A 27,265-nucleotide genomic window follows, 5' to 3' on the forward strand; every position below is an offset into this window, starting at 1 on the left:
GCACTGGTTAGAGCTGGGTCTCCTGCAGGTTCATCTCAAATACGGAAGTGGATACACAGCAGTTATGGGTTGAATTGTCTCCTCCCAAAATATATGTTGGAGTCCTACTCCCCAGTACCTCAGGGTGTGACCTTATTTGGAAGATAGGATTTTTAAAGAGGTAATCAAGTCAAAATGAGGTCCTTAGGGTAGACCCTAATTCAGTATGACTGGTGTCCTTATAAAAAAGGGGAAATTTGAAGACAGACACACACAGACACACTTCACACCATTTGAAGATGAGGGCAGAGATTCAGATGCTGTTTCTTCAAGCACAGGAATGCCAGAGATTGCCAGCAAACCACCAGATGCTAGATGAGAGGTATGGGACAGATTCTCAGAGGCCTGGAAAGAAAGCAACCCTGCCAACACCTTGATCTCAGACTTCTAGACTCTAGAACTGTGAGCCAATACATTTCTGTTTTATAAGCCACCCAGTTTATGGTATCTTATTATGGCAGCCCTAGCAAACTGATACAGTAGGTATAATGCTAAGCCATTAAACAGAGAGCCATTGCTGTGGTATATTATCACCGGGGAATCTTGGGATTATCTTTAGCCTGCCATATTGACCTCCCAGCAAGGAGGGCTGTCAGAGTATCGGGATACCAGTTGCTTTGGTGGTTCTATTTCTTACTGCATGTTAGTGAAATGGCCTTCTGATTTACACATCCATCTCCTATGAGTTTGCTTAATACATATGTGGTCCAAACAGATTGAGCCACTCTTGGTATATTGCCAATACCAACTTTCTGAGTCAAAAAAATTGGAGGGCCATTTGTTGGAATGTAACAAAGACTTCACCAACAAAATGTAACCTGGGGACACCTCTTGTTGCTTTCTCTGATAGCACATTTTGGGATCACACATCCCCTTCTCACCGAAAAATAATTACACTAGGTAGAGGATTTAATTAATCCTTAGTGGATCCCATCTGACTTTGAAGATATCTAATAAACAAATAGATGCTTATGTTTCTTTTTCCTTCCTTAAGATTGCATTTACTCAATACATAATTCTTTTTATCTAATTGAAATTCATATTTTATTATAATTGTAATTATATAAATTATAATGTTATATAAATTATATGATACATATTGTAGTATAAAAATAAGATATAATTTATATATAATAGTATATAATTATTATATATCTAATTATATAAATTATAATATTATGGCATAAGAAAAATTACCAACCACCTATGACGAGATTCATTCCAACACTGAACCATCTTCTTATGCAATAAGTTAAAAAAATGCATCTCCTGTAAATCTTCCCCACTACCAGTTTCTGCTTTTATTGGAGTGGCCACATAGGTAACCAGCCACAGAGAAGATGCAAAGCCAGGACCTGAAGAGGTCAAATCCTGTCTATTTCCTTTATACTCTGATGTATTCACCAAAAAATATTGTAAATTTCTTCTTCATCTTCTTTCCCTACAGTGAAAACTCTCCTAAGTTTTTTTTTTTTCCCTTTCTCATTTTTGACTCTTCAAGAGAACTTTGTGATAAAGCCTGGATACTACTTGTACTGTCCCTTTATTATGTTTTAAGGGCCTGATTCTGAACTTGCATGACCCTGCAGAGCTGGCACCCTCTTACTGCAGCAGGCACCCCAGTGGGGCATCCAATTTTGCAAAAAAGGATTTCAGTGCAAAGTTTCTGCAGACACTGATTGGCTCAGCACAGGCTCTGCCAGGCCTTGGAGATGAGAAGATGCAGCCTCCTGTCACTTGAGAGAGAATGAAGAAGAATGAGGCTACTCTCAGAAAGGGAATAATCAGAGTACACCTCCCTCGCCTTGGAATGGTGAAGGGGGGTAGAGAACCAGCTCCTCTCCTTTACCTCCCATAGAACCTAGGCGCACTAACCAACCCAAAGTCTGAATTCTTACTGAACAGTCCAGACAGGAAGAATCAACCAAAACCAAAATCATGTAGAGGACAGATGCTAAGAAGTGCTAGGATTTCCTGCTGACAGAGGCATAGAGCACATACAATGCTCTCACATTCATGAGGCCAGTGCATCTTTGAACCAAAGGGTCCATAGACGTGTATACAAGGAAGAATTCTCAAGGCTCTCTAATATTGACTTCAATCATTTTTATTTTAATGTTATTTAAATATTCATGAATGTAGAACGGAGTATAAACACCTTATTCTTAAAGCTCTTCTAAAACTAAAAAAACCCACAAATGTTCAAATTGGACACAAATTACAAAAGCAGTATAGTTCAAATTAGCAGCGGCTCACAGCCCTAATGGGGGGCTGCAATAAGAGAGAGACTGCAATAACAGTCTCTCTACAGGACTGTGCCAGTGTGGCACATCACTGCCATTCTGTCCTGAGAATACAGCTTTTCCTCCTTTCTTGCACGAAAACTTGAGCAACTAAGAAGCCTTCCTTTCCCTCCCCCCTCTTATGGATTAAATACTATGTTACTCTTTTCTCCTAAAATAAAAGTAGTATTGCCACTTACTGCCTTGTAATCTGGGGCCAGTTATTTGTCTTCTCTCTGCCTCATTTTTCACATCTGTAAAATGGTGATAAAGAGGACCTATCCACATTGGGTAATTATGAGGATCAAATAAGTCATAAATACAAAAGTGCTCACAGTAGTGTCTGGTACACAGTAAATGCCCAATAATTGTTAGTTTTATTATTATAAATATAATTAAGAAAAATGTAAATGGGAACTGACAGCTTCGATATTGAATTGGGTATAAAGTGATCATACTAATGATCAAGAATCTAATAAAATTTTTAGCATATACGGGAAGATAAACTAATTAAAAATTTATATTGTACGTATAGTATAAGCTCTAGGGCAACCAGTAAAAACTTTAAAAAGAGGTATTAAAAGCAGCCAATAGTTGAGATAAAGTGAAATAATTAAAAATGCTAAACTAATTCAAAAGCAGGCAGGAAAAGAGGAAAATGGGAATAAAAAGAGAAGGAACAAACAGAAAATAATTAGAAATATAGTAGACTTTAATCCAACCATACCTATAATTGCATTAAATGTAAATGATCTAAACAAATAAATTAAAAGACAAAGATTACTAGATTGATTAAAAAAGCAACACCCAAGTACATGCCATTGACAAGAAGTCCACTTTACATACAAAGTCATATATAGGCTTAAAGTCAAAGAATGGAAATAGATATAACATATAAACACTAATCCCAAAAACAAAAAAACAAAAAAAAACTGGAGTGGCTATATTAAAGTTTTATTATCATAGAAATGAATACATAAAAATTTTAAATATATAATAACTGTAATCATATCTAGATTTCCTATCTCTCTCTAGTTCTTTATCACCCTATTAAAGAAATCACAGATAAGTTCTGTGAAAAAAGACTAAGAAATAAAGCAGAATTAATCTTACTTAATACTTTGCTTGATATGCTCTATAGATGCTATATCAAATTTATTAATGCCTTTTAATTTTACTCTTTGAAAGCATATGTTATGGCACTTATTTCTTTGGATGGAGCTCAAATAGAATAATTAGTGAATAGGAATGTTAGACTGAAAGTTGTAGATGAATCCTAACTAGCTGGAAAACATTTGGATTCTTGTCACTGATTAGGCACATATTTCACTATTAAATGACCACATTCTAAAGATTTCATTTAGCTAGAAGAAGAAACTAAAATGGGATCCTATTTTCAGAATCTCAGCTAGTGCTAGGCCTTAATTAAAACAAGACAAGACAAAATAGATAGCTTTGTAAACTAAGATTTTAGCAACTAAACGGACAGCAAGACTCTATTGTCATTAAAAAGAAATTAGAAGTGCCAATTAAAGAAAAAACAAAACAAAAAACCTGGCATGGGAAAGCTGAAACATCTAGTCCCACAAAGAAAATCTGGGCCATGTTTCTTTCTTGTAGGAGGAAACGAGAATTCCAACACTGGTGTTAAAATAGAGTAGGTGTAGATGAAGGAAAATATTTATCAACATGTAGTTAACACCACTGGTTTTAAAAGACAGAGATATAGAGATGTCTCAACTAGAACAGATTAAGCACATTCTGCTAACATAGAAAATGACAGGATTCGATAACTGAGAAAGTCTCTTATTCACTATGGGCCTCACTGTCTGCATCTGTAAAATGAGGCCTAAGCCCTGTTAGAATGGCTGTAGGACTGCAAGGATACACAGGGATGGGCTTCCAGGTGGCCATACCTGTGATCTGGGACCTTGGCCAGACATGAGTGGTCCAGCAATAAACACTGTATCCCCCAAGCTGGGACAATTAGATTCTCTCTAGCATTTGACACTTCACAACCCATTTAATGCATTCATTCATTCATTCACTCATTCATTCATTCAACAAGTATCTACCGAGTGCCTACTAAGGGCACTGTTTTAGTCTTTGTTGAGCAAGACTTACAAAGATATTATTGTCTTAGAGCTTAGACTCTATTGGGAGGCACAGAAAACAAACAGACAAATAAGGAAATATCAGATCCTATGCAATGGCAAAAATATAACAATGGTGCAGTGACAAGGAGTGACGGAGTAAAGAAGCAGCCACTGCACGTTGGGTGGTGAGAAAAGCCTCTCTGGGGAGGTGATAAAAAGGAGTCAATTATATAGAAAATCTAGGGAAGATCATTCTTGGCAGAAACAGAAAGGAGGCCAGTGTGACCTGAAGCATGAGTAAGGGGGTGAGCAAGTAGAGATAAGTGTAGCAAACAGATCAAATCATGCAGGGCCCTGCAGCCACTGGTAATGCATTTAGATTTTATTCCAAGTGCAACAGGGAGCCACTGGAAGGGACTGTGCATAGAGTCACATGACCCACTTTGTGATTTGGAAAGACCACTCAGGCTGAGGGATCTAGAGATGGGTGTAGAGACTGGATTACAGGAGAGCAAGTGTGGAAGCAAGAGACCTGTTAGGAAATGACTCCATTGTCCAGAGGAAGGTGATGGGACTAAGGTTATAGCAGTGGGGGTAGGAAGTGGAGTTGGAAGTACAACCACTAGGATTTGCTGAGATGGAGAGTATGGGAAAGGAAAGAGTCAAGGAAGACTGCTATGCTTGTGGCCAAAGTGACTGGATGGCTGCTAGTACAATTTCCTGAAATGGGAAGATTGTGAGAAGGGCAGGTTTGGGGGGGGTGTGGGCAAAAGCCTAGAGTCCTGTTCTGGCCCAGTGAAGTATGAATGCTATATCAGACAGTGTATGATGTGTTGGGTCCTGGCGTTGGGCGACGTCGGAGCTGAGGAACACTAACGGTGGATGGTGTCCAGGAGAGGCTCTGCAGACCCTGCCGTCCACAGGGTGGTCCCGATCCCTGCCATCCTGCAGTCTTGTTGTTCAGCTTTTCCTGTGATTGCATAAGATGCTCCAGCATCCTTTCAATCAGTTGCTCTTTTGCTTAAGCTATCTTTTCAGCATCTATTGTTTGCTACCCTAAAGGACCTTAGCCAATCCTTGGTGTACAAGATCATTTCTAAGGTTCTTTTATGTTTCACTACTTTATGAAATTAAGAAGCTATTTTATAATGAAATGTGGTGTCAGCTGAAACTCAGGCATTGATTGTGGGCCCGGCAGGCACTGGCTACACTGAGAACAGTGGCTGCACTTTACTGAACACTGGCTATGAGAGAGGCATTGTAGGAGTTTTGACATACTTTATCACATTGAATCCTTATAATGACACCAACAACTCTGAACTGGTAGCGACTACCCTGTTTTACAGATGAGAAAATTGAGTCTTGGGGTTTATGTGACCTGTGTAAGGTCACAGAGACAGTAAGTGTTAGAGCTGGGTTCAAACCCAGGGGAGGTTGACCGCCAAAGTGTCTCAGTGACCACTGCTCTGCACTGTTGGAAGGAGATTTTTTTTTTTTTTTTTTTTTTGCGGTACGTGGGCCTCTCACTGTTGTGGCCTTTCCCGTTGCGGAGCACAGCCTCCGGACGTGCAGGCTCAGCGGCCATGGCTCACGGGCCCAGCCGCTCCGCGGCATGTGGGATCTTCCCGGACCGGGGCACAAACCTGTGTCCCCTGCATCGGCAGGTGGACTCTCAACCACTGTGCCACCAGGGAAGCCCGGAAGGAGATTTTTACTGCCATGACTGGAGATGATTCAGTGAGGGCCGGAGAGAAAATTCATGATCTTATGATAGTGATACCGGAACTGGAGCAACCTACTTGCTGGGTTCCCTGCAGGGCTGGTCACTACACAATCTGTCTGCCTCTTCAGCTGGAGGACCTGTGGTCCTCAGTGTCATTCAGCAGAGCAGAACCAACACAAGACATATATCTTCATACTGGCCTTGGGTGAGAAGGCAGTCACTGGGATCTTGTAACTTGGGAGGGCACAAGATACCCTCGTAAGTCAGCCATTTTACAGATTGGGAAATTGAGGCCTAAAGAGGTTACTTTTGAGGATTACATGGCTAATTAGTAAAGAGTTAAAGTGTGAAGATCAGGTTTCTTGAGTCTATACCTGATAGAATAATTTCTAATTCGTTATGGTGCTACCTCCTCTCCCAGTGGACAATGAGATCTTGGAGCACTTCCTGGTGGGTTGCTTCATCAACTTTCCATTCTCAACCTTGCCCCTTCTTAATTTATTTTATTGAGGTGTAATATACATATATAAAATGCACAACCTTACGTGTCCAGTTCAGTGAATTTTTACAACTTAATCACCATCAATATAACTACCATCCAGCTCCAGATATAAAATGTTTCCAACAGCTTAGAAGGCTCCATTCTGCATCTTTCCCGGCAATAACAACCTTCCCGACTCCCTGGGGATAACCACTACTCTAACATCTATCACTATAGATTAGTTTTGCCTCTTCCTAAAGTTTATGCAAATGTCATAATAAATGTGTACTTTAAAGATCTGCCTTCTTTTACTCTACAATTGTGAAATTCATCCATACGTAATAATATGCTGTGTAGCATTCCATTGCTACATAACAATAAAAAAAAGTAAGTTACTATACGCAACATGGGTGAATCTCACAATTATAAATATGTGCTTTAAAATCTGTCTTTTTACTCTGTATTATAATTGTGATAATCATCCATGTTGCGTATAGTGACTTACTCTGTTATGGTGTTTTGTAGCATTCCATTGTGTGACTATATCTAAACTTATTCAGTCATTCTCCTGGATGGACATTTGGGTATTTTCCCCTTCGGGACCTTTATGAATAAGGCTGATAGAAACATTCTTGTGTGCATTTCCTGGTGAACATAGGCACTCATTTCTCTTTAGAATTACTAGATCATCAGGCAGACATATATTTAGTTCTAGAAGACACTGAAGTTTCCCAGAGCACTGTAATAATCTGTCTTCCCATCAGCAATGTATGAGAGTCCCAGCTGATCCACATTCTTGCCAACCCTTGGCATTGACTGTGATTTTGCTTTTAGCCACCCTGTTGGCTGTTTAATGGTATCTCGTGGTTTTAATTTGCACTTCGCTAATGAATCATGGTTTTGGATATCTTCTTTTTCGTAATGTCTATTCAAATATTTTGCAGATTTTTACTTTTATTTATTTATTTATTTAATTTTCGGCTGTGTTGGGTCTTCACTGCTGCATGTGGGCTTTCTCTAGTTGCAGCAAGCGGGGGCTACTCTTTGTTGCAGTGCATGGGATTCTCATTGCGGTGGCTTCTCTTGTTGTGGAGCACAGGCTCTAGGTGCGCGGGCTTCAGTAGTTGTGGCACGTGGGCTCAGTAGTCGTGGCTACTGGGCTCTAGAGAGCAGGCTCAGTAGTTGTGGTGCACAGGGGCTTAGTTGCTCCGCGACATGTGGGATCTTCCCAGACCAGGGCTTAAACCCATGTCCCCTGCGTTGGCAGGCAGATTCTTAACCACTGCGCCATCAGGGAAGCCCTATTTTGCATATTTTTAATTGGGTTTGTTTGTCTTTCTCTTACTGGTGTTTAGGATTTCTTGATATATGTTGGAATTGGGCCCTTTGTCAGATGTATGTATGGCGAATATCTTCTCCCAATCTGTGTCTTGCCTTTTTATTCTCTGAGTGGTGTCTTTTGATGAATACGAGCTCTTAATTTTTAGTAAAGTTCAATGTATCCATCTTTTCATTACGGTTAGTGCTTTTTGTGCCTTGTTTAAGCAATCTATTCCTACTTCAAATCTTGCCTCTTTAAACTCAGGAAGCTCAGAGACATTAAAAGTTGTGTATTTGAGGGCTTCCCTGGTGGCGCAGTGGTTGAGAGTCCGCCTGCCGATGCAGGGGACACGGGTTCGTTCCCCGGTCCAGGAGGATCCCACATGCCGTGGAGATGGAAGGGAATGTGGTGAGAAGTGTGTCAATAGCAGCGTGATGTCTGAGGGGGCTGTGTGGCTCCAAGATTCGTTTGTTTCCATGTGCAAACAGCCAAACGATGAGAGGTGTCAACAGACGGTTCAACAGAAATCACCTTCTCCCTGGCCCGCTCGGGGCCTCTCTCTTCCAGGAATGCCAGCTCAACAGTGGCAGTGTGTGTTACTGTTAGCATAGCAGCCACACCGATGCTTCTAGACCAACGGTTATCCCCGACACCCTCAAGGATCCTATCACCCCAGAGAACTACACTTTATAACTCTTCCGAATGAATGGACATGTTTCAGAGTTACCGTCCTAGCACCATAAGCAATTTTAAAGGCTGTGAAGCAGTGTAGAAAAGGGCAGGGGAGAGTTAAGGAGAGATGAGGATGATGATGGCCAGGGTGATATTTACACAGCATTCTGAAAGCCAGTTTGGTTTATTCACAGAGCCTGCTGGCATCCCATTTTATTTCTGGACGCTCACGTTTATCACACTCTGATTGATAGGACGGTCTTCTCACCAGGGTCTGAGCTCCATTTTGGAATTCTCAGGCTTCCACACAGTGCCTTGCTCATTGCAGGAATGCAGTTAAGTGTTTCTGGAAGGGTTCTGTGGTCTTCTTTTCGGTAAGAAGACTATTGAACATTGACATTTTCCTGGCCGCCCTATTGAAGATTCCACCTCCTTCCCCCACTCATAATCCCCCTTGTCCTGGCCTGCTGTTTCTTTTCCTCTCTAGCACATATCACTCCTAACATACTCTGCAACTCATTTACTTATCATATTCCTTATCTTCTCTCGCCTCCCACTAGAATGTTCCATGGTGGGCATTTCTGACTGTTTTGTTCCCTGACGTCTCCTCTCTAGACCAGGACCTGGCATATAACGGACACTCAGTAAATACGAATTGAATAAAGAACTTCTATCCCCCAGTGGCAAGTTCTGGTTCTTAACCACACTCAAAGCTAGTTTGTGCCTCTCCTTGTGGCTCCAAAGCTCCATTATGAAAAATAGTATTTTTAATTCACAAATTAACAATTTATTGAGCACCAACTGTATGCCAGGCACTGGGCTGGGTGCTGGGAGACAAACATGAAAAAGAAGACCCCTGCCTTCAAAGAGCTTAGGAGATGTCTGTCTGCAAGTGTAGGCTACAGGAATACAAAGCAGGAAGGACAGTGACAGACAAACACAGGGTGACAAGGAAGCACAGAGGAGGGGCATGTGGGCCTCAGGGAACAGCTAAGGCTCTGGTAGAAATCCAAGCCCAGGTGAGCTGAGGCTTCAAGGCTGAGTGGAAATTAGCTAGAGAGTGTGTGTGAGGATAAGGGTGATGGAGGCAAGGGGGTCAAGGTGATTGTCGAGAACAACAAATCTCGAAGGTCAAAGGTCCATGTTCAAAAGGAGGTGGAATGCTTTCTTGCTGTATCGTTCCTTCAGCATATATTTATTGTGCTCTTATCCTGTGCCAAGCTGCGGATGCAGCAGTAAATAAAATACAATATTTTTGCCCTCATGGAGCTTACATTCTAGTGAGAGGAGACAGATACTAAACAAAAATAAGTAAGTGAATTATATCATACATTATAAAATAAGTGCTATGGACAAAAACAGAGCACAAAAGGGGAATGAGGAGAGGTGGGGAAATGCATTGCAGTGCTTAGGGTTTGAATATATCCACCTGCCTTTGGACCATCCCGTAACATCCTCTTAGAAATCTTCCTGAAGATGGTGGTGGCCAGGCTATGGCTTTAGAGGCTTTTATTGAAACAAGCAGGAGGAAGGAAAGAAGCCTTCATGCATGACAGTAATGATTACAGTGATTACACTTTCTATTAAATCTTGTGAAAGCCCTAAAGTAATTATGCAACAAATAAACAAATGAAAGGATACTCAGGAATAGCCCTCAGACAAAGATGCTGAGAGGAGGCCCAGGGCAGTGATGAGAAGCACAGGCTCCGAGCCAGGCAGCCTGGGTTTGATCCCAGCACTGCCACTTGAGCGGTTCCTTCATCTGCAAAGCCTCCCTCTCTGCAACTGTGAAAGAGGGACGGTGATAACAGTACTGACTTACGTGGGAGTGTGAAGATTCAATGAGATGATATGGGACGCACGCTTAAGTACAGGGGTAAACATTCAATAATGTTCAACATTATGAGTATGCCAAATATGGCTCCATTAATGGCTCTGGAGATCATGAACTCTTATCTCAGACAACTGGCCCAAGTTAAAGAGAGGAATGTGAGAAGTTTGAATGGAGGGAGAGGTAAGGCAAATGTGGGGGGCGGGGGTGGGCTAAGGGTGCTTTCTTGGCATAGTCCAGGATGGGATGAGACCAAGGGTCTAAATGCAGAATGGCTGGATAAGGAGGGGAGGAAAGTGAAGAGCAGCTGGTGATGGAAAGACGGTGTAAGTTGGGCAGAACTTCAGGATGGGAGGGGGCACTTGTCACCATGTCATATAAAGGATAAGCCGGGGCTTCCCTGCTGGCGCGGTGGTTGAGAGTCCGCCTGCCGATGCAGGGGACGCGGGTTCGTGCCCCAGTCCGGGAAGATCCCACATGCCGTGGAGCGGCTGGGCCCGTGAGCCATGGCCGCTGGGCCTGCGCGTCCAGAGCCTGTGCTCCGCAACGGGAAAGGCCACAACAGTGAGAGGCCTGCGTACCGAAAAAAAAAAAAAAAAAAAAAGGATAAGCCGGAGAAACTGCAAATTTAATCTGAAGAGGAATATCCGGCAGTTGGGAGCGTGAGCTGATAACTGTCTTCAAAGAACAAGAGCGATTTTCTGGCAAAGAAACAGCAGACTTGCTCTGTTTGCTCACAGAGCACACGACTACTAGGACAAATGGGTTGAAATGACAGGGTTTCAGTAAAAAAAAAAAAAGAATAATCATGAAAACAGTCACAGTAAGGAGTAAGGGCTCCACTCCTGGAGGGGTTCAAGGAGAGGCTGGGATACTGGAGGGGAGATGGCTACAGCAAGTAGGGGGCCCTTAGTTGTCCCTCGAGTCCTTTCCACCCTGAAACCCTGACTTTAAGCCTCAACTAAGAAGGCAAAAATAAGAAGCAGCTCAGGAGGAATCCAAGCTGGGAAATAATTGGAATAAAGTCAAAGCTGATCAATAGGAAAGAGATGGGGGTAAGCCTGCTGATATGGAGAAGTTTGCAGAAATGAAGTCAGGAGGGGGTGGTAATAGAGTCCATGAAGACCGTCCAAAATGCTGTGTTGCTTAATCCCCACCATAATCCAGCGTTACCCTCATGGCTCCCTTCATCACGAGCAAAGGGAGGACTAGAAAGCCCAAATCTTGCCCACGCACTGTGCTAGCTAGCAAGGGCAGACCTGTAACTGGAGCCCAGTTTTCTGACTTACAGTCCAGCATTCTTTCTAGTTCAGTCTACAGAATTTCCATGTAGGATTAAGAAAGAGGGATAAAAAATGGAGACGTGGATTTTAAAGAATGATAACAACCTCCTTACTGATTTCCCTGTCCTCTCCCTTCCCTTGTTTTCTCCTTTCTCCTCTCTAGGCTGGATGCCTGAGGCACTGTGATCTTCCTAAATGATGGCTCTTAACACTCCAATGATCCCTATGGTTCATGAAATTAGTTGCAATGCTTTGGTTGGTCCTCAAGGGCATCCACAGCAGGACTATTCTCACTCCTCACTTTACAGCATTGTCCTCCACTACTCCCTGCCTAGACGTGGAGTAGGCAAGTGTAGGGCAATAGAGAGTGGTGGGGATTGGAGAATGCTTGTTCTGTTGAAAAGGGCAACCTCTTGAGCCATTTGTAGCTGGTGGGAAGGGTGACTCAGTGATGCCAGCTCTGCCAATCTTTTAAGAGAAGCAGGGATATAGATTTTAAATATAAAACCTCCCCAAATTTTAAAGGCTAGCAAATAATTCAATTTAACAAAACAATGCTGTACAGGCCAAATAAAATCCATCTGTGGATCTGGCTCACAGGTGGTCATTTTGCAACTTCTGATCTAAAAAAGTTACTTTTAGATGAAGCTAGTCCTGAGGTGCCCAGTGTGAAGGGAATCATTCTTCCTGGAAGCCCCATGTTACTAAATTTGCACCTTTCTCCTGGCACTTATACTAGTCAGTCCTGCTAGACTGTAGGACTTTGAGTTTTCTACTCTTTGGAGATTACACGGTGCTCCATTCAGATTAGGTACTTGAAATAGCCTTGAACTTGGATTGAATAGAAAGACTTGAAAAGATTTGCTTCTGCTTATGTGGAAAGTCAATAAAAGGGGCTGATGAGTAAAGATTGTTCCAGATTCCAAGCCCCGGTAATGATGATAATTGCCTGGAATAACTGTGTAGGTGGATCAAGCAGAAGGTTCAAGGGAAAGTTGAGGCATTCAGGGTTGATTATATTGTGCTCATTCAGAATTCTAGAGCTTAAAGTACTTTTTGAGTTTATTTCTCATTCATGCACAAGAAAGAATCTGAAGCCGGAACGTCATCAGGAAGTCATTATAAAATTTTTGTGCTTAGAGCTTCTATTCTATAACACAAATGAGAAGGAGGATTGAATGGGGGCACATACTGTCCTGGTCCAACACACTTTGTTTTCCAATATTTGTAAAAAAGAATAAAGACTGATTCACGGTTCCTCCAAAGAAATCTCTTAGTTGACCTAACACATGATCTCTGCCTGCTTCTCTCTCCTCAGTACTGGCAAATAAATCGCTGTTCTGAACATTTTTTTGATTTTTGCCACAGTGTTGAACCAAAGGAAGCAATCGATATCATTAATATTAGTGACATGGGAGAATTTGACCCGAGTTATTATATATATTTTTTGCAGCCTTGAAAGACTTGATGGATTTTAATTTTATTTTTTCACTACAATGGATGATGCCTTATGCAGGAATGTTACTCAGAAAATTGTGTGGATTTCAGAAAAATGACATATAATTCTATGGATGGAGCTAATAACGTTATCTTCAATATCGCAGAACCACTGCGCTTTTAACAGAGCTAAATCTCACTATTGGACTCGGTTGAATTTAAGGTATTTTCATCATCGATGTTTAGGGATGAAAGAGACAAGAAAAATAATAGCCGCTTATTGAGTGCCTTCATTCTTTACATTCTTACTCTACTCTGTAGAGCAGCATTTTTATACCCATTTTACAGATCAGAAGACCATGACTCAGAGATAAAGAAAACTTCCCACAGCTGCAAAACAAGTAACTGTCAGGGTTAGGGCTCCAGCCCAGACTGGTTTGAATCCAAAATCCATTCCCTCTGCATGGCACCCACTGCTCATCTAGGCATTTTTCATTCCAATGGTCTATGAGAGAAGTTAAATTTCTTGAGTGGCCTGAAGACCTGCACCTTGGGCTTCTGACTCTTGGTTCAGCCCTCCTTCAGTCTCCCCGAAGCCATGGCTGCATCATGGGCTCTGTTGCATCTATGAAGGGCAGAGGAAGGCTGAAGACGTCTTAGTACCCAGCGGGGTAGAAACTTGCTAGCCTATTCAGCATAATACCAGCCCTAGCCACTGACTGCAAAGGATCTGAATGATACTCTGGATCTGATTAGAGATGGCCTTGCCATCTGTCAATACAGACCTATCTTTAAACAGACAGAACTACCCAAGAGGACAGCAGCCGTACCTATAGCAGGGAAGTGTGTGGGATGCTCAGTCAGCATGGAAGAACAGCAAGTGCCAAGTCATGGAGACGGGATGGGAGAGGCAGCCTGCTGGGGCTCTAATCTTACCAGCTGACCTGGAAGGGAGTAGCCAGGTTGGAGAGAGAGAGCCTACTAGTACCTGCCATGTCTTTCAAACCCCAGATCAAAGATTACCTGTCTCATGAAATTCGACAAACTTCCTCTAGACTGTGTGTTTTGAGGATTCATGAACTCCTTCTGGGTTGTCATTTAACATAGGTGAATTCTGCAACTTGAGTTCTCAAGTCATTTCTTTAAAGGGTCCATGTGTCACTAGCACTAGACATTGTGGGTCCCTCCATAGCCAACTTTCTCCCCTTCTTTTTATAATAGAATCCTGATTTTACCTGGGCACGGGGCCACCAGGAACAAGGTGCTATCCTCAGCCTCTCTTGTATCCAGATGTATCCGTTCACCCAGGTTTGGTCCGGCTGAATCTGAGAGGAAGGGATAGGTGCAGCTTTTGGAGTCTGTCCTGACAGGCAGAGAAGGCTCCCCGTTCCTCTTCCTTCCTCCATCCTGTCGCCTAAAACAAGGCTGGCAACAAACGCAGACCCCAGTAATGCATCCCTTCATCTAACTTTTATTCAGCATCTATTATATATAGACTACTGTACTGGGACAAGACCACTGGCATGATGGCAACAGTTAACTAACAAGAGATGGCATCAAACTTTTCTTTCCCTCTCTCTCTCTTTTTTTTTGGCTGGGCCACGAGGCTTGTGAGACCTTAGTTCCCTGACCAGGGATGGAACCCGGGCCCTCGGCAGTGAAAGCGCTGAGTCCTGACCACTGGACCGCCAGGGAATTCCTAAACTTTTCTTGCTGTTTGATTTGTGTGTGCTACACTGGGGGAATCTTAGCCCCTAGGAACACATTTTAGCAAAATATTGCAGGTTTGTTTCTTTTTTTCCCCTGTAAGTGTATTTGCTCTCAGGAGGAACCCAGAATATTCTAGGTCCAGCATTCAACATCACTGAATTTCTATTTCCCAGTTATTAGAAATTTGAAGAAGCAATAGGGCAGACTTATTGGATAAAAGACATTTGCCTGTTTTTCTAAGTCAGCCTCCCTTGCCCACAGACCAAGTGATTCCCCAGGGCGGGGACCAGGGTTTGGATTCCTGGATTTTCGACTCCTGGTTCTAGAAAACAATCAGTATACGCCTGCTGGATTGAATGCATCCCTGAATATCCTGGGTGTAGCACTAACGTATAGGCCCTTCCCCTTCAAACTCGTCAAAGGGCAACCTAATGACTTCCGCAAGCAGTTGTTTTCCTGTTTTGACCTCTTTCCTCTTTAAAAACACAAGACAGGGAATAACAAAAGAGTATGAGCGTAATTCACGGATGCTCGGACTCTGCAGATTCCCATTCTGCCTGGTGGCAGCTCTTCCCCCCATGCCAGCCTCTTTGCAGCATCAGCCTTGGTGCAGCCACAGTCCTACTACCACCAGAGAGGACCCTGTGTCACACCAGGTGGACAGTCACTCCCCTGTTTAAGATGTTTCCCATGGCCCACCTGATTGGACTTGAGCATAACATCCAAATTCCTTCACAAAGTGGGCCCAGCCTCCGTACAATCCAGCACCCACCCAGGGCTCTATTTCCTAGGAGTCACCACTCTCCTGGCATTTCTGCTGTAGTGCAGGTTCCTCTCTCTCCCAGGGTGGCCCTCTCTGATTTCCATCTTTCGTTCACCTGTCGAACACCCACTTAACCTTTAAAGCAGTAACTCAAGAGTTACTTCCTTGGGGAAACCTTTCCTCTTCATTCCAGACCTCCCTCCCAGAGGTTTCCACAGTGTACTGGGCTTATTCAAACCATGGCCTTTTCTAAACTCTATGTATCTATTTATTACCTTCACTCCTCCATCAGCTATGAGCTCCTCGAGGGCAGGAGGCATGCTTCCATCCCAAGTACTGAAGCAGAGCCTACGACCTACCAAGTGCTCAGCCATGTTTGTTAAATGCAGAATGAATGGATGAGATGCCCCACTCATGCTAAATGCAGGCATCAGCAATGCTTTATGGATCATTTACATCTCAGTAGCCCTTAACCTAAATCTGTATCTTTTTTTAACATATGAGGAAAGTCATAAATAAGACATAGCATGAATTCAGGTCTTTCTGCCTCCAAAGAACAAGACACTATACCATTGTCCCAAGTTGTACCAAGTTGCTTCTTGGTTTCACCTCCAAGAATTATGGAATAAGAATGTGAAGTAACTATATGTAGAATCTAAAATAGGACACAGGGCCTCCCTGGTGGTGCAGTGGTTGAGAGTCCGCCTGCCGATGCAGGGGATACGGGTTCGTGCCCCGGTCTGGGAGGATCCCATATGCCGCGGAGCGGCTGGGCCCGTGAGCCATGGCCGCTGGGCCTGCGTGTCCGGAGCCTGTGCTCTGCTACGGGAGAGGCCACAACAGTGAGAGGCCCGCGTACCGCAAAATAAATAAATAAATAAATAAAATAAAATAGGACACAAATGAACATATCTACGAAACAGAAACAGACTCATAGACATACAGAATAGACCTTTGTTTGCCAAGGAGGAGGGGGTTTGGAGGAGGTTATGATTGGGAGTTTGGGATTAGTAGATACAAACTATTATATATATTAAATATAGAATGGATAACAAGGTTCTACTGTATAGCAACTATATTCAATGTCCTGTGATAAGCCATAATGGAAAAGAATATGAAAAAGAATGTATATATATGTATAACTGAATTGCTTTGCTGTACAGCAGAAATTAACACAACATTATAAATCAGCTACACTGCAATAAAATAAATTAAAAAAAAGAATATGAAGTAACAAGGAGCAAACTTGAATCTCTCTATTGATAGGGTTTGGAGAACACTTTTAACCTGAATTTCTCATTGAGAGAATAATACTTCCCACCTATAACAGAGGGGTGGCATGAGGACACACTCACTGAAAGAGGGTTCAAGTCTTCTGAGACCTTCATAAACATCAATTGTGGTTAATCAGATGCTAAGTGTTATTTAAATATAGAATATTATTTTGCTGAGCACTACAATGTATGGAACAATTCCCTACAGAGAAAGAATATAAAATAGATCATCTACTATCCTTCTCATTAATAATTCAGGTCTACTGCTTATTCATCCAGGCAATGAATAGTAGGGCTTTAGCTTAGTTTTTATTTTGTTTTGTTTTAAGTATCACAGAATGATTTGCTAGTTATGATACAGGTTAATAAGCAGTCATAGGTAGGTGTGCATGGCAGAAGGCCTATTAAGCAAAAGAGAAATTGAGCTTAGCCTGGATAATTAATCTAATTTCCACCTATCACCACAGTTTTAAAGTAGATATGGGAAGTGAAGGTCAATATTGAAAGTATTGCAATTATGGTTTAGCATAACTGTGGTGAAACTAGTCAACAACTCCATTTAAAATTCCTGCTCAGAGAGAGGTGTTGAAATATGTCTTGAAGAAATGGCTTCTGAGTTCAACTTCTCTTTTCCTTAATGGGCATCGTGCCTTAAAGCCTCTGTATTCTGCCATATACCCTGTTCTCTGAATGCTTATTAAAACTGGCCTTGGGTCTGGAAGTCAAGACCAACTGTCTGGGTCTGTGGTTCCTCACTCCCCTGCTGAGCCAGTTGCTTCCCTCTCTGGTTCTGTGACCTCAGAGTGTCGCTGAGGTAGGGCACTGGTTCCTCTGCACAAAGATGAGTTGAAAACCACAGGCAAGTGTCTGATAAAATAGGGGCAGTGCTCCTATTATAGGTGAAGTGCCTTGAGAAGAAAACTCAAAACTCTATATGAGAAATTTACTAATACTGATGATAATGATGATGATGATGGATGATGATAAAGGTTAACATTACCGGTGTGTGTTCTGCCTGCCAAGCGATCAGGTAAGCACTATTATTTTCTTCCTTTTGTAATTGAGGAAACTGAGGCACAGAGAGGGAAGGCTCCTTGCTCAAGGTCACACAGTAAGTGGCCAAGTGGCCAAATAGAGAATTCTAACCAGGATGTCTGACTTGGAGGCTGGACTTGCTTCCTTCTCACGTGCCCTAAGTCAGCAAAGGAGGCCTCTTTGGAGGTTGAAACGGCATTGCCTTTTTTGGGAAAAATGGAACTGAGTGGAATAAAGGCCAGCACTGCATAATGACAGAGCACAGAGTTTTGCGTCCAACAGGACTGTTACCCTCTGTATCTCTGGAACCTAGTGTGAGGCCTTGAGTATGGAAGGCACTCAATATATATTTGATGAATGAATGAATGAACGAATGAATAAAAGCACTTTGTCCAGTGCCTGACAAATAGTAAGTGCTCAATACACGGTTGCTATTATTAAGTTTGCTCATTGCTTACGTATCCTGTTCCAGGAAAGGTGGCCTGAGAGGTTTTCTTAGTCAATACCTAAAGGTACAGTGAAGTCACAGAAGATGAAATCAACTCTCTCAGAGGTACTATTGATACAGGCTATAGTAATAAACCAAGACATCTTGCGCAGTGTTGTGAACAAATCCCAGTCCAAGCTTCCCCTGAGGAACTGTGTGGTCTTGTTCAACCTTGGAGATCTCCAGAGAGAAAGCTGAGTTTTGTATAATTTGGAAAGCCCTGTCCAAAAGTAAAATATTATTATTGCAATTAAAACTTTCAACACTGCTGTTCTACAATTCTTCAGAGATGACCCTTCACCCAGTCCTGGAAAATGTTCTTTGACCTGCAGAAAGAGGTGGCGGAACTGCCATACCAGTTATTATCCGCCTCTTGGTGAGCTCCTGGGTTTTCCAGCACTTTTTTTTCTCCCCAGCTAGATGGCATTATTAGGTGTTGAAACAAATTTTCAGATGAAATCCAAAGCAGATGCTATGCCTAGAACTGCTTTCATGTTAGATTTACTGAGAAAAGTAAAATGATCTCCACTACTGATTTATGTAAAAGTAGTACTCCCTAATCTGAGAAGTAATAGAAGACAAAAACAGTGTTTTTGAACACTAGAGGAAATACTACATATGAGTTCAATGTCTTATCCTCTGAGATATATATCTTTTCTTTCCCCCCCAATAATCGATTAATGGCTTGTTAATCCTTAGGGATATTTCGGTAGGGGGAAGAGTGAAGCAGACCACAGTTTGAGTCCCAGTTCTGCCAATTAATACCTGTGTGATCTTGTGCAAAAACGTAACTTCTCTGATCAGGAACCTGTTTAAAACAGGGCAGAAAAATAGATGCCCCAGGCTGTTATGGAGATGATAAGGAGTACCCTGGTGTGTGTCATGTACTCAGAAGTATTTAGTGAAGAAGAAGGGTTGTTAGAATTTTTTAAATTTTCCATCTTGATAACATAAAATATCGTCGATCCATGAAAATGACTATCTCTGGGGGGTTACATTTGCCATGATGTGAGATGGTTTAATGCTCAACTTAGTAAATGCCCCCCCCAATCAAATCTTTGGGGCACAGCATAAACACTGCTTGCATATTCCTTTAGACCCATCAGAGATGCAGGAAATTAAATCTTACAACTAAGTAGCAAACAATCTGATTGTTGGAACAAGTAGAATATTAGTGAAGATGTTATTTGGGTGAAGGTGGGGCGGGGAATGAAAGCTGGTCTGAAATCCAATATAACAAAGAAGGATACATTTGTTAAAGTTATCTTTCTGGAAGCTGAAGGGTCAAGATCATTTTGAAAACCCTTTAAAAAAATTTCATAGTTCAGAACTGGTATATTAAATTCTGGAGAGTAATTGTGCTACTGGACTGTAAGGATGTAAACATTTCCTTGGCATGTAACAATAAAAAGAAAAGACCATGAATTTCTTCGTGTCCCCCTGCCACCTCCACCCCAACCTGGAGAAACTGTTTAGCAATTGTTTAGACCTCTGTTCAACTTTTTGCCAGGAGCCTTCTCTGGGCTCTTCATCTCTTGACATGGTTAAGAGCCCACAGTTTCCAATAGTTGGTTAGATAGGGCCGGAGCAGAACAAAAAGAAACCTTCCAGGGTTATGGAAGAAAAAATATATTTGTATATAGTATATACATACAATACATTTTCACGTGTGTGCGTGTCCCTGTGTATATTTTTCCCCCTGGATACCTTTATCCCAAAGAGGAATACAAAGGCACATCCAGTGAGTATTTTCTACGGAAGGTCTAAGTTGGTGGATATTTTATTCTCAAACAGTTTTAAGATAAATGATCCATTGTAGATAGAGTGAAGAGTTCACAACTCCTTTTTACCTGCTTGAAGACCTCATTAAATAATCTCTCAATGTTCTTTTGACTAATCTTTTGGAATCAGCTTAGATTTAGAGCTTGGAAGAGATACATTCCCCTTATGTAAAGATACTGTCGCCTTACTTTAAGAAATTCTAGGCCAGGAATGGGCTGGAAGGTTGATGACCTCCCTGGAAAGCCGGGTTCTTCACCACAAAGCTGTGATGCCATTTAAGCTTACAACCTAAATATACCCAGTGATAATAAATGTTTCAGGTATGATTTTCTTTTCTATTTGTCAATTTTAAGCTTCATCAGAAAGTACTAAAACAGGCTATTATAAATTACTGATAGTTGTACTCAGAATCACTAAGGATGCAAATGGTACTCTCTGAGTTTTACATTAAAATCGGTTTCTTTAGGAGAACGATGTTAACGAAGATACTGTTTTGTTGTTACTGTTTTGAATAAATCTGACATTCAGGTAAGAGGTAGCAACTTTCAATGTTTGAATTACTTTTCAACAGTTAAAAGACTCTAAACAGAGAAGCAACTTTTCAGTGGGCTTTCCTGCTTTACAATGTCATTAGTTGAATACTGTACCTTGTCTTTCCCTAATGTGACAGGTGGCTGAGAAATCTGCCTGTTAACCTTCTCAGGGAGCATCTGTCACTTGCATAAAATCCCTTCTTCCCAATCTGTGAAAGGTGTTTGCTACTTTCTTCAGAGGCAAGATAATATTCAACAGTGCACTTTAAGAATGTTAAGTTTCTTAAAGTATTTTTTAGGGTTAATGTCTAACATTCAGTTTTGTATTAATTCATTTGTTTCCAAAATGGCCTCAATTCTAGTCCATTTCATTAGCAGAGGAAGAACACGCTTTTGTTGTGCTGGAGGATTAGAATCTGGTATGGGCAGGCCACCCCATTCCCCTCCCCCATCCTCCCCACACACTCCCCTCCCCCACCCTCCCCACACACTCCCCCTCCCCCATCCTCCCCACACACTCCCTTTTGGTTTTCAGAAACTAAAAGTGGTCTGGAGACATGTAACAAATATTATTTAAAATTCCAGTCATTGAACAGAGAATAAGAGTTTCTGTTAACTTAACATTTTGGTTCCTAAAAGTTGCCACGAATAGCTCCAGAGGGTTTCAGTGTTTGAGAATGAAATCATACACAACTCAAATTCTTATAAGTTACTGAGTGAACACAAGGGTTTCTGAAGATTCTGAAAGACCTTTCGAGTTCTACAGAACCAAAAAGTCACGATTGCAGCCAGATCCTCTGCCCAGCACTGCATTTGCAAAAAGCATAAGAAACAGGCATGAAGCTTGACAAGCTCTCCTAACAAATACCCACAAGTTTCTCTTCCAAATCAATCCCGATACCCATTACCCACATCTTCATTTGTGTCATCTGTCTCTCCCCAGAGCAGAAGGCAAAGCGTGTCACACCAACGCTGCTCCATCCTTCTCCTCCTACGAATCCAGCCGAACAAAACAAGTCGTGAAATTTCCAGTGGTTCAAATGCCAAAGAGATTTCTTTGTACTAAATGGCCAAGATGTGCTGGGTTGTTTTTTTTTTTTTTTTCCAGAACTCACGCAACAGCATGACACAGACTATGAGTCAGTCACATCACACTTTTGTGTGAAAAAGGAAAACAAAATACACAAAGCATTGGCATTTTTCTCAGCATAATCACCACGCGTCCAGAAAGGTTAAGAGACTTGCCCAAGATTGCATGGATTAGGAGGATACTGGGAAATTCTCAAAAGCAGAGGAGAGAAAGTAGGACTTATGAGTCACCTTGAAAAGGCCCTAGACTTTTAGAAGGGAAAGAAAAGTCCTACAGTGATCCTAAGATTTCAAGTGTATGAAAAATTATCATGCTGAGAACAAATTTCTGCTTATATTTCCCTTTCCTCCAAGAGAACCACCAGGCTTAAAACATAACATGAGGGAATTAGATTAAGCACAATTTCTAAAAAGGAGCAGCATTAAAAAAATAAAAATTATGGCATAAGATCTTGACAGCCTCAGTAGGTCTCTGAATGAACGAATGATGGAAATAGGTTAAATCAGGGGTCCCCAACCCCCAGGCCATGGACCAGTACCGGCCCGTGGCTTGTTAGGAACCAGGCTGTACAGCAGGGGGTGAGCGGTGGGTGAGCAAGCGAAGCCTCATCTGTATTTACAGCCGCTCCCCATCTCTCATGTTACCGCCTGAGCTCCGCCTCCTCTCAGATCAGCAGTGGCATTAGAGTCTCATAGGGGCACAAACCCTACTGTGAAATGCGCATGTGAGGGATCTAGGTTGTGCGCTCCTTATGAGAATCTAATGCCTGATGATCTGACGTGGAGCTGAGGCCATGATGCCAGTGCTGGGGAGTGGCTGCAAATACAGATTATCATTAGCAGAGAGGTTTGACTGCACAGAGACCACAATAAATCAATTGCTTGCAGACTCATAACTCAAACCCTATCAGTGAGTGGCACGTGAAAACAAGCTCAGGGTTCCCACTGATTCTGCATTATGGTGAGCTGTATAATTATTTCATTATATATGACAATGTAATAATAATAGAAATAAAGTGCACAATAAATGTAATGCGCTTAAATCATCTGAAACCATCCCCCAGCCCCCATCTGTGGAAAAACTGTCTTCCATGAAACCTGCCCCTGGTGCCAAAAAGGTTGGGGACCACTGGGTTAAATGGTGGGGTTGAGAAAGAACACATCAGATAAGATGGCCTCTCTTTGCCTCTACTGTTCCCTCTACTGGAATGCTTTTCCCTCAGATCCATATGCGGTCCTTTCACTCACTTCAGATCCCTGAATGACACTGGAACAGTGACGTTTCAAAAACTGTCGCCTTGCCAGAAATGCTTCTACTGGCCATCCATTCAAAAGTGGCCAACGGAATTTCTGGAGAGAGACAAATACAGAGGAACGCCATTTGCCTGATTTCCTCCTCTTTCAGGGACTATTGATCTGGCAGTCTTGGCAACATTTAGGAAATAGGAGCCTAAAGGGCCCCCAATGCAACCTCTCCTCCAGCAATTCACCCCCTCCCTCTGCTTCATCTTTCTTCAAAACCCTTATCGCTGCCTGAAATTACAGTATACGTTTATTTGTTTACTAGTTCATTGTCCGCCTCCTGTGTTAAAACATGCACTCCGTGAGGGCAGGGATGTCTGTCTTCTCTCTCTCCCAGTGCTTAGAGCATCATCTGGTTAGGAGTTAAGAGTACCGCACAAATGTTCTTATTTTTGTTTTTTTAATGAAGTATAGCTTATTTACAGTGTTGTGTCAATCTCTGCTGTACAGCAAAGTGACTCAGTTATATATATATATGAATGTAATAGTTTGCATCTAAATCTCCAGCTCCCAGGGTCTTTGACATTTCTGATCTTCTTATAAGACTTGCCATGTTTCCTGCCTGTCCTGAGGAGTAGAAAGAAGCTTTATGAGCTTCCTGTCTCCTGTCTGGATGACCATGGAGACAGGACTGGATCCTTGGGATGTGAATCTGGAGCTCTCCAGCCCAGAGAGGAGGCATCCACCCTTTTTCTGTGTGGGGAGCTCCCACTGCAGAGAAGCGGCAGCCCCAGGCTCAGATGTGCTCGGGAGAAGGGGTGACATTCTGCTATAGGCTGCAGCCAGCAGTGGACGAGGGTGTTTACCACCAGCTCAGAACTAGGTGGAGGGATGGCAGGGGTGGTGAACTGGGCCAAGAGTGTTGGGTGAGCCTCGACATTTCTGATAGCTTAGAGACATTGCTTCTGAAACTGCATCCATCAAGGCTTCATTCGGGGGGAATGGATCAAAGTGTTTCAAAAGAGGGTATTCTAGATAATTCTGGACTGACTTCACCTGTACCTACCTGTGTCTAGAAGAGACAACACGCTGACTTTATATAATCATCTTGCCCAGCTGCACTCAGACCAGCCAAGTTAGAAGTTCTGGACGTGCGGCCTGAGCATCGTCAATATTTTAAAAGCTCTCCAGGGGATACCAATGTGTTATCAGGTTTAAGAACAACTGGACTAAAGTAAAATACAAATTTTATTACCCATCTTTGGATCCCTTTCATTTCCTCAAGCATCTGGCTCTTGTTGAGGGGCGGGGGAGACTATTTTCAGAACATGAGAAGAACACTGGAGAAAATCAACTCTGCCCCTGTTCACATACACACACGCACACGTGCGCACGTACACAAACTCTACAGTTCACCATGTCATTTTCCTTCTATTAAGGGCTTCGAATTTCTTTATCTTTCTAAGCATCCTTTGCCATCAAACAGACAGCTAAGCTCACAACACTATCAATGGAGTTTCCGGAGAAAGACGAATATGGGGATGTATTTGCCTAATTTCCTCTTCTATTTGGTATTACTGCTCTAGCAGCTTTGGCAAAATTTAGGAACTTGGAGCCTGAAGGGCCCCCAAGGCAACCAGCTGAGATCCCCCATGGAGGATAAGGTTTTCTAAATTGCTATAAGTCACTAGATTTGCATTTTCTCCACCCCCGTCAAATTAACCACTGTATTTGCTAAGAAAGTCTGCTGGTTGCATAACCCTGGTGTGGTTGCTTCCCAGTGGGGCTCCAGGTAGAAAGGGAGAGTCTGTAAAAAGCAAAAAAGAGCCTGAGATCAAGCAAGCTGGATGCAGGCAGGTGAAACAGACCCCCAACCGGTGCCTTCCTTTTCTCTGACAGGAAATATTGGACTTGGAAGAAAGGAACTCCTGGCTCCACTATGGATCTGAAATAGGTAATTAATGATGTTTACCTTTGGAGAAACTTTGGTGCCAGAATCTGACATCTGAACGTCCCTTCATGACACTAAGCCATGCTCACTTTTGAACGAGGAACATATAGGTTTTCTCAACAGACCTCTTTGGCCTGCCTTAATTTTGCTTGTTAATAATGTCACTGATTTATGTTAAATGATTAAATGTCTGAACGGAAGGGCAGTGTTTTCTAAGTTGCTGGGCTCTGTGTGTGGGGGGAAGTGGGGGGGATGGGAGTGGAAACACTTTCTATGTCCTGGACTGTCATTGTAAAGTCAGCTGGAGATAGGACATTCCAGTAAACTGGGGAAAGTAACCTACCACCTTTAGAGAACGTCTAAAAAGATGACCATGACGATAATGGTGACAGCTAACATTTATTGAACACGAAATATGTCAGGCACTGTATTAATTTTTTTACATGTATAATTTTCTTTAATCCTCCTACCAAGCCAACAAGGTAGGAACTACTATTATCCCCATGTTACAGATGAGAAAACTAAGGCACAGAATAATTAAGTAACTTGTTTCAAAGAAACAAATCAACTGTAATTCAAAGCTATTTAGCAGGAAGGACATGTAATGCATCTTTCTGGTGGGAGTCTTCCCAGAAAACCCCATACATTTCTGATGAACAGGGTGAGAGGCTTTATAATCTGGCCCTGACTCCCCTCTGTCCCCCACTCCAGTCTCTCACAGAGATCCTACTGCAGTCAAATGCACTGACTCACCTGACTGCAAGATGGAATGCCTTCCTGTCCCCGTGCCCTCCCTCTTCCTGTATCAAAATCTACCCATCTTCAAGTTCAAGTACCACCTGCTCCATGACACCATCCCAACCACTCAAATACAACCAGCTGTAAGAATTTTGTGTCCCCTGAATTCCACAAAATAGTCTGTCTTTAAGAAATGTTGGGCATGTTTTCAACAACATGGATGGGCCTAAAGATTACCATACTAAGTGAGGTAAGTCAGACAGAGAAAGACAAATACCATATGATATCACATATATGTAGAATCTTAAAAAATGATACAAATGAACTTATTTACAAAGCAGAAATAGATTCACAGACATAGAAAACAAACTTATGGTTACCAAAGGGGAAAGGGGGAGGGAGGGATAAGTTAGGGATTTGGGATGAACAGATATGCACTCCTATATATAAAATATAAATAGCAAGGAACTACTGTATAGCACAGTGAATTATATACAGTATCTTGTAATAAACTATAATGAAAAAGAATCTGAAAAAAGAATATATATACACATATAACTGAATCACTTTGCCGTACACCTGAAACATTGTAAATCAACTATACTTCAATAAAAAATAAGTAAAAAAAGAGCAATGATTAAAAGAAGAGAAATACTGGGTAAGTGGTTCTTTGTATGTCTATATGACAAATACCTACGTCATCTAAGCATATTTTAAACTCCTTCCTGTAAGAGCACAATGCCTGGCAGACTGCAGATCCCTAATCAATATTTTCTCACCATCATTTCTTGGACCAAAAAAGTCTAGATTATTTATTTTATGATGTTCACAGGCCCAGCACGTAATTAAAAGGGAACGGTTCAGAAGAGAAGGGAATCGTAAAGTGTTACTTTATGTACGAATCATTCTGTTCCAGCAGGTGCTGGGAGATGGCTCTCTACTCAGTTACCCACATCGGAATTTAAATTGGTTTTGAACTGGAGGGGCTTTGAGGGCTGCTCCCTTCTGGAGTGTACACAGCGTGTACGGCCAGCGGGGCTGTGAGTCGCTACACGCATGTTTCCATTCGTGGACACGACCACAAGCAGCACCAAACCATTACCTTCTAATTTTCGGAACCTCAGCATGACAGGTGTTCGACACTTCACAGCACTGGCCTAAGAATTGGTAAACGCAGGCCACACATTTAAAATATGCAGAAACAACAAAACAGATTCTTGAATTCATTTCAAAAGGGTGTTCAAAACTGCAATCTTGAATGACAGAGCCGTGTGTTATGCTAGTGGACACATAAATTCCCACCTGGGAAGCCCCAGGGTGTCATCCCCACACCCCAAAATAAAGAATTCTGGGTCTTCCTTTAAGTAAAGACTAAGGGGACGGTGACAAATGATTATGCAGTGCAATTCCCCTTTCCTTCCTCCCGTCACACAAGGAGCAACTATCCTTTCTGTCGTGTGTGTGAACTGTTTAAATAAGAAGCTTCTGCTAGTTCT

General features: G+C 42.2%; 1 protein-coding gene across 2 annotated transcripts in view; it reads right to left on the reverse strand.

Moving 5' to 3' along the window:
- RCAN2 (regulator of calcineurin 2) overlaps positions 1 to 27,265 on the reverse strand; it is a 258,384-nt gene that overhangs the window by 64,729 nt on the left and 166,390 nt on the right. The window lies entirely within an intron of this gene.

Source organism: Mesoplodon bidens (assembly GCF_964165515.1).
Source record: "Mesoplodon bidens genome assembly, chromosome: 10".
Taxonomy (NCBI): Eukaryota; Metazoa; Chordata; class Mammalia; order Artiodactyla; family Ziphiidae; genus Mesoplodon; species Mesoplodon bidens.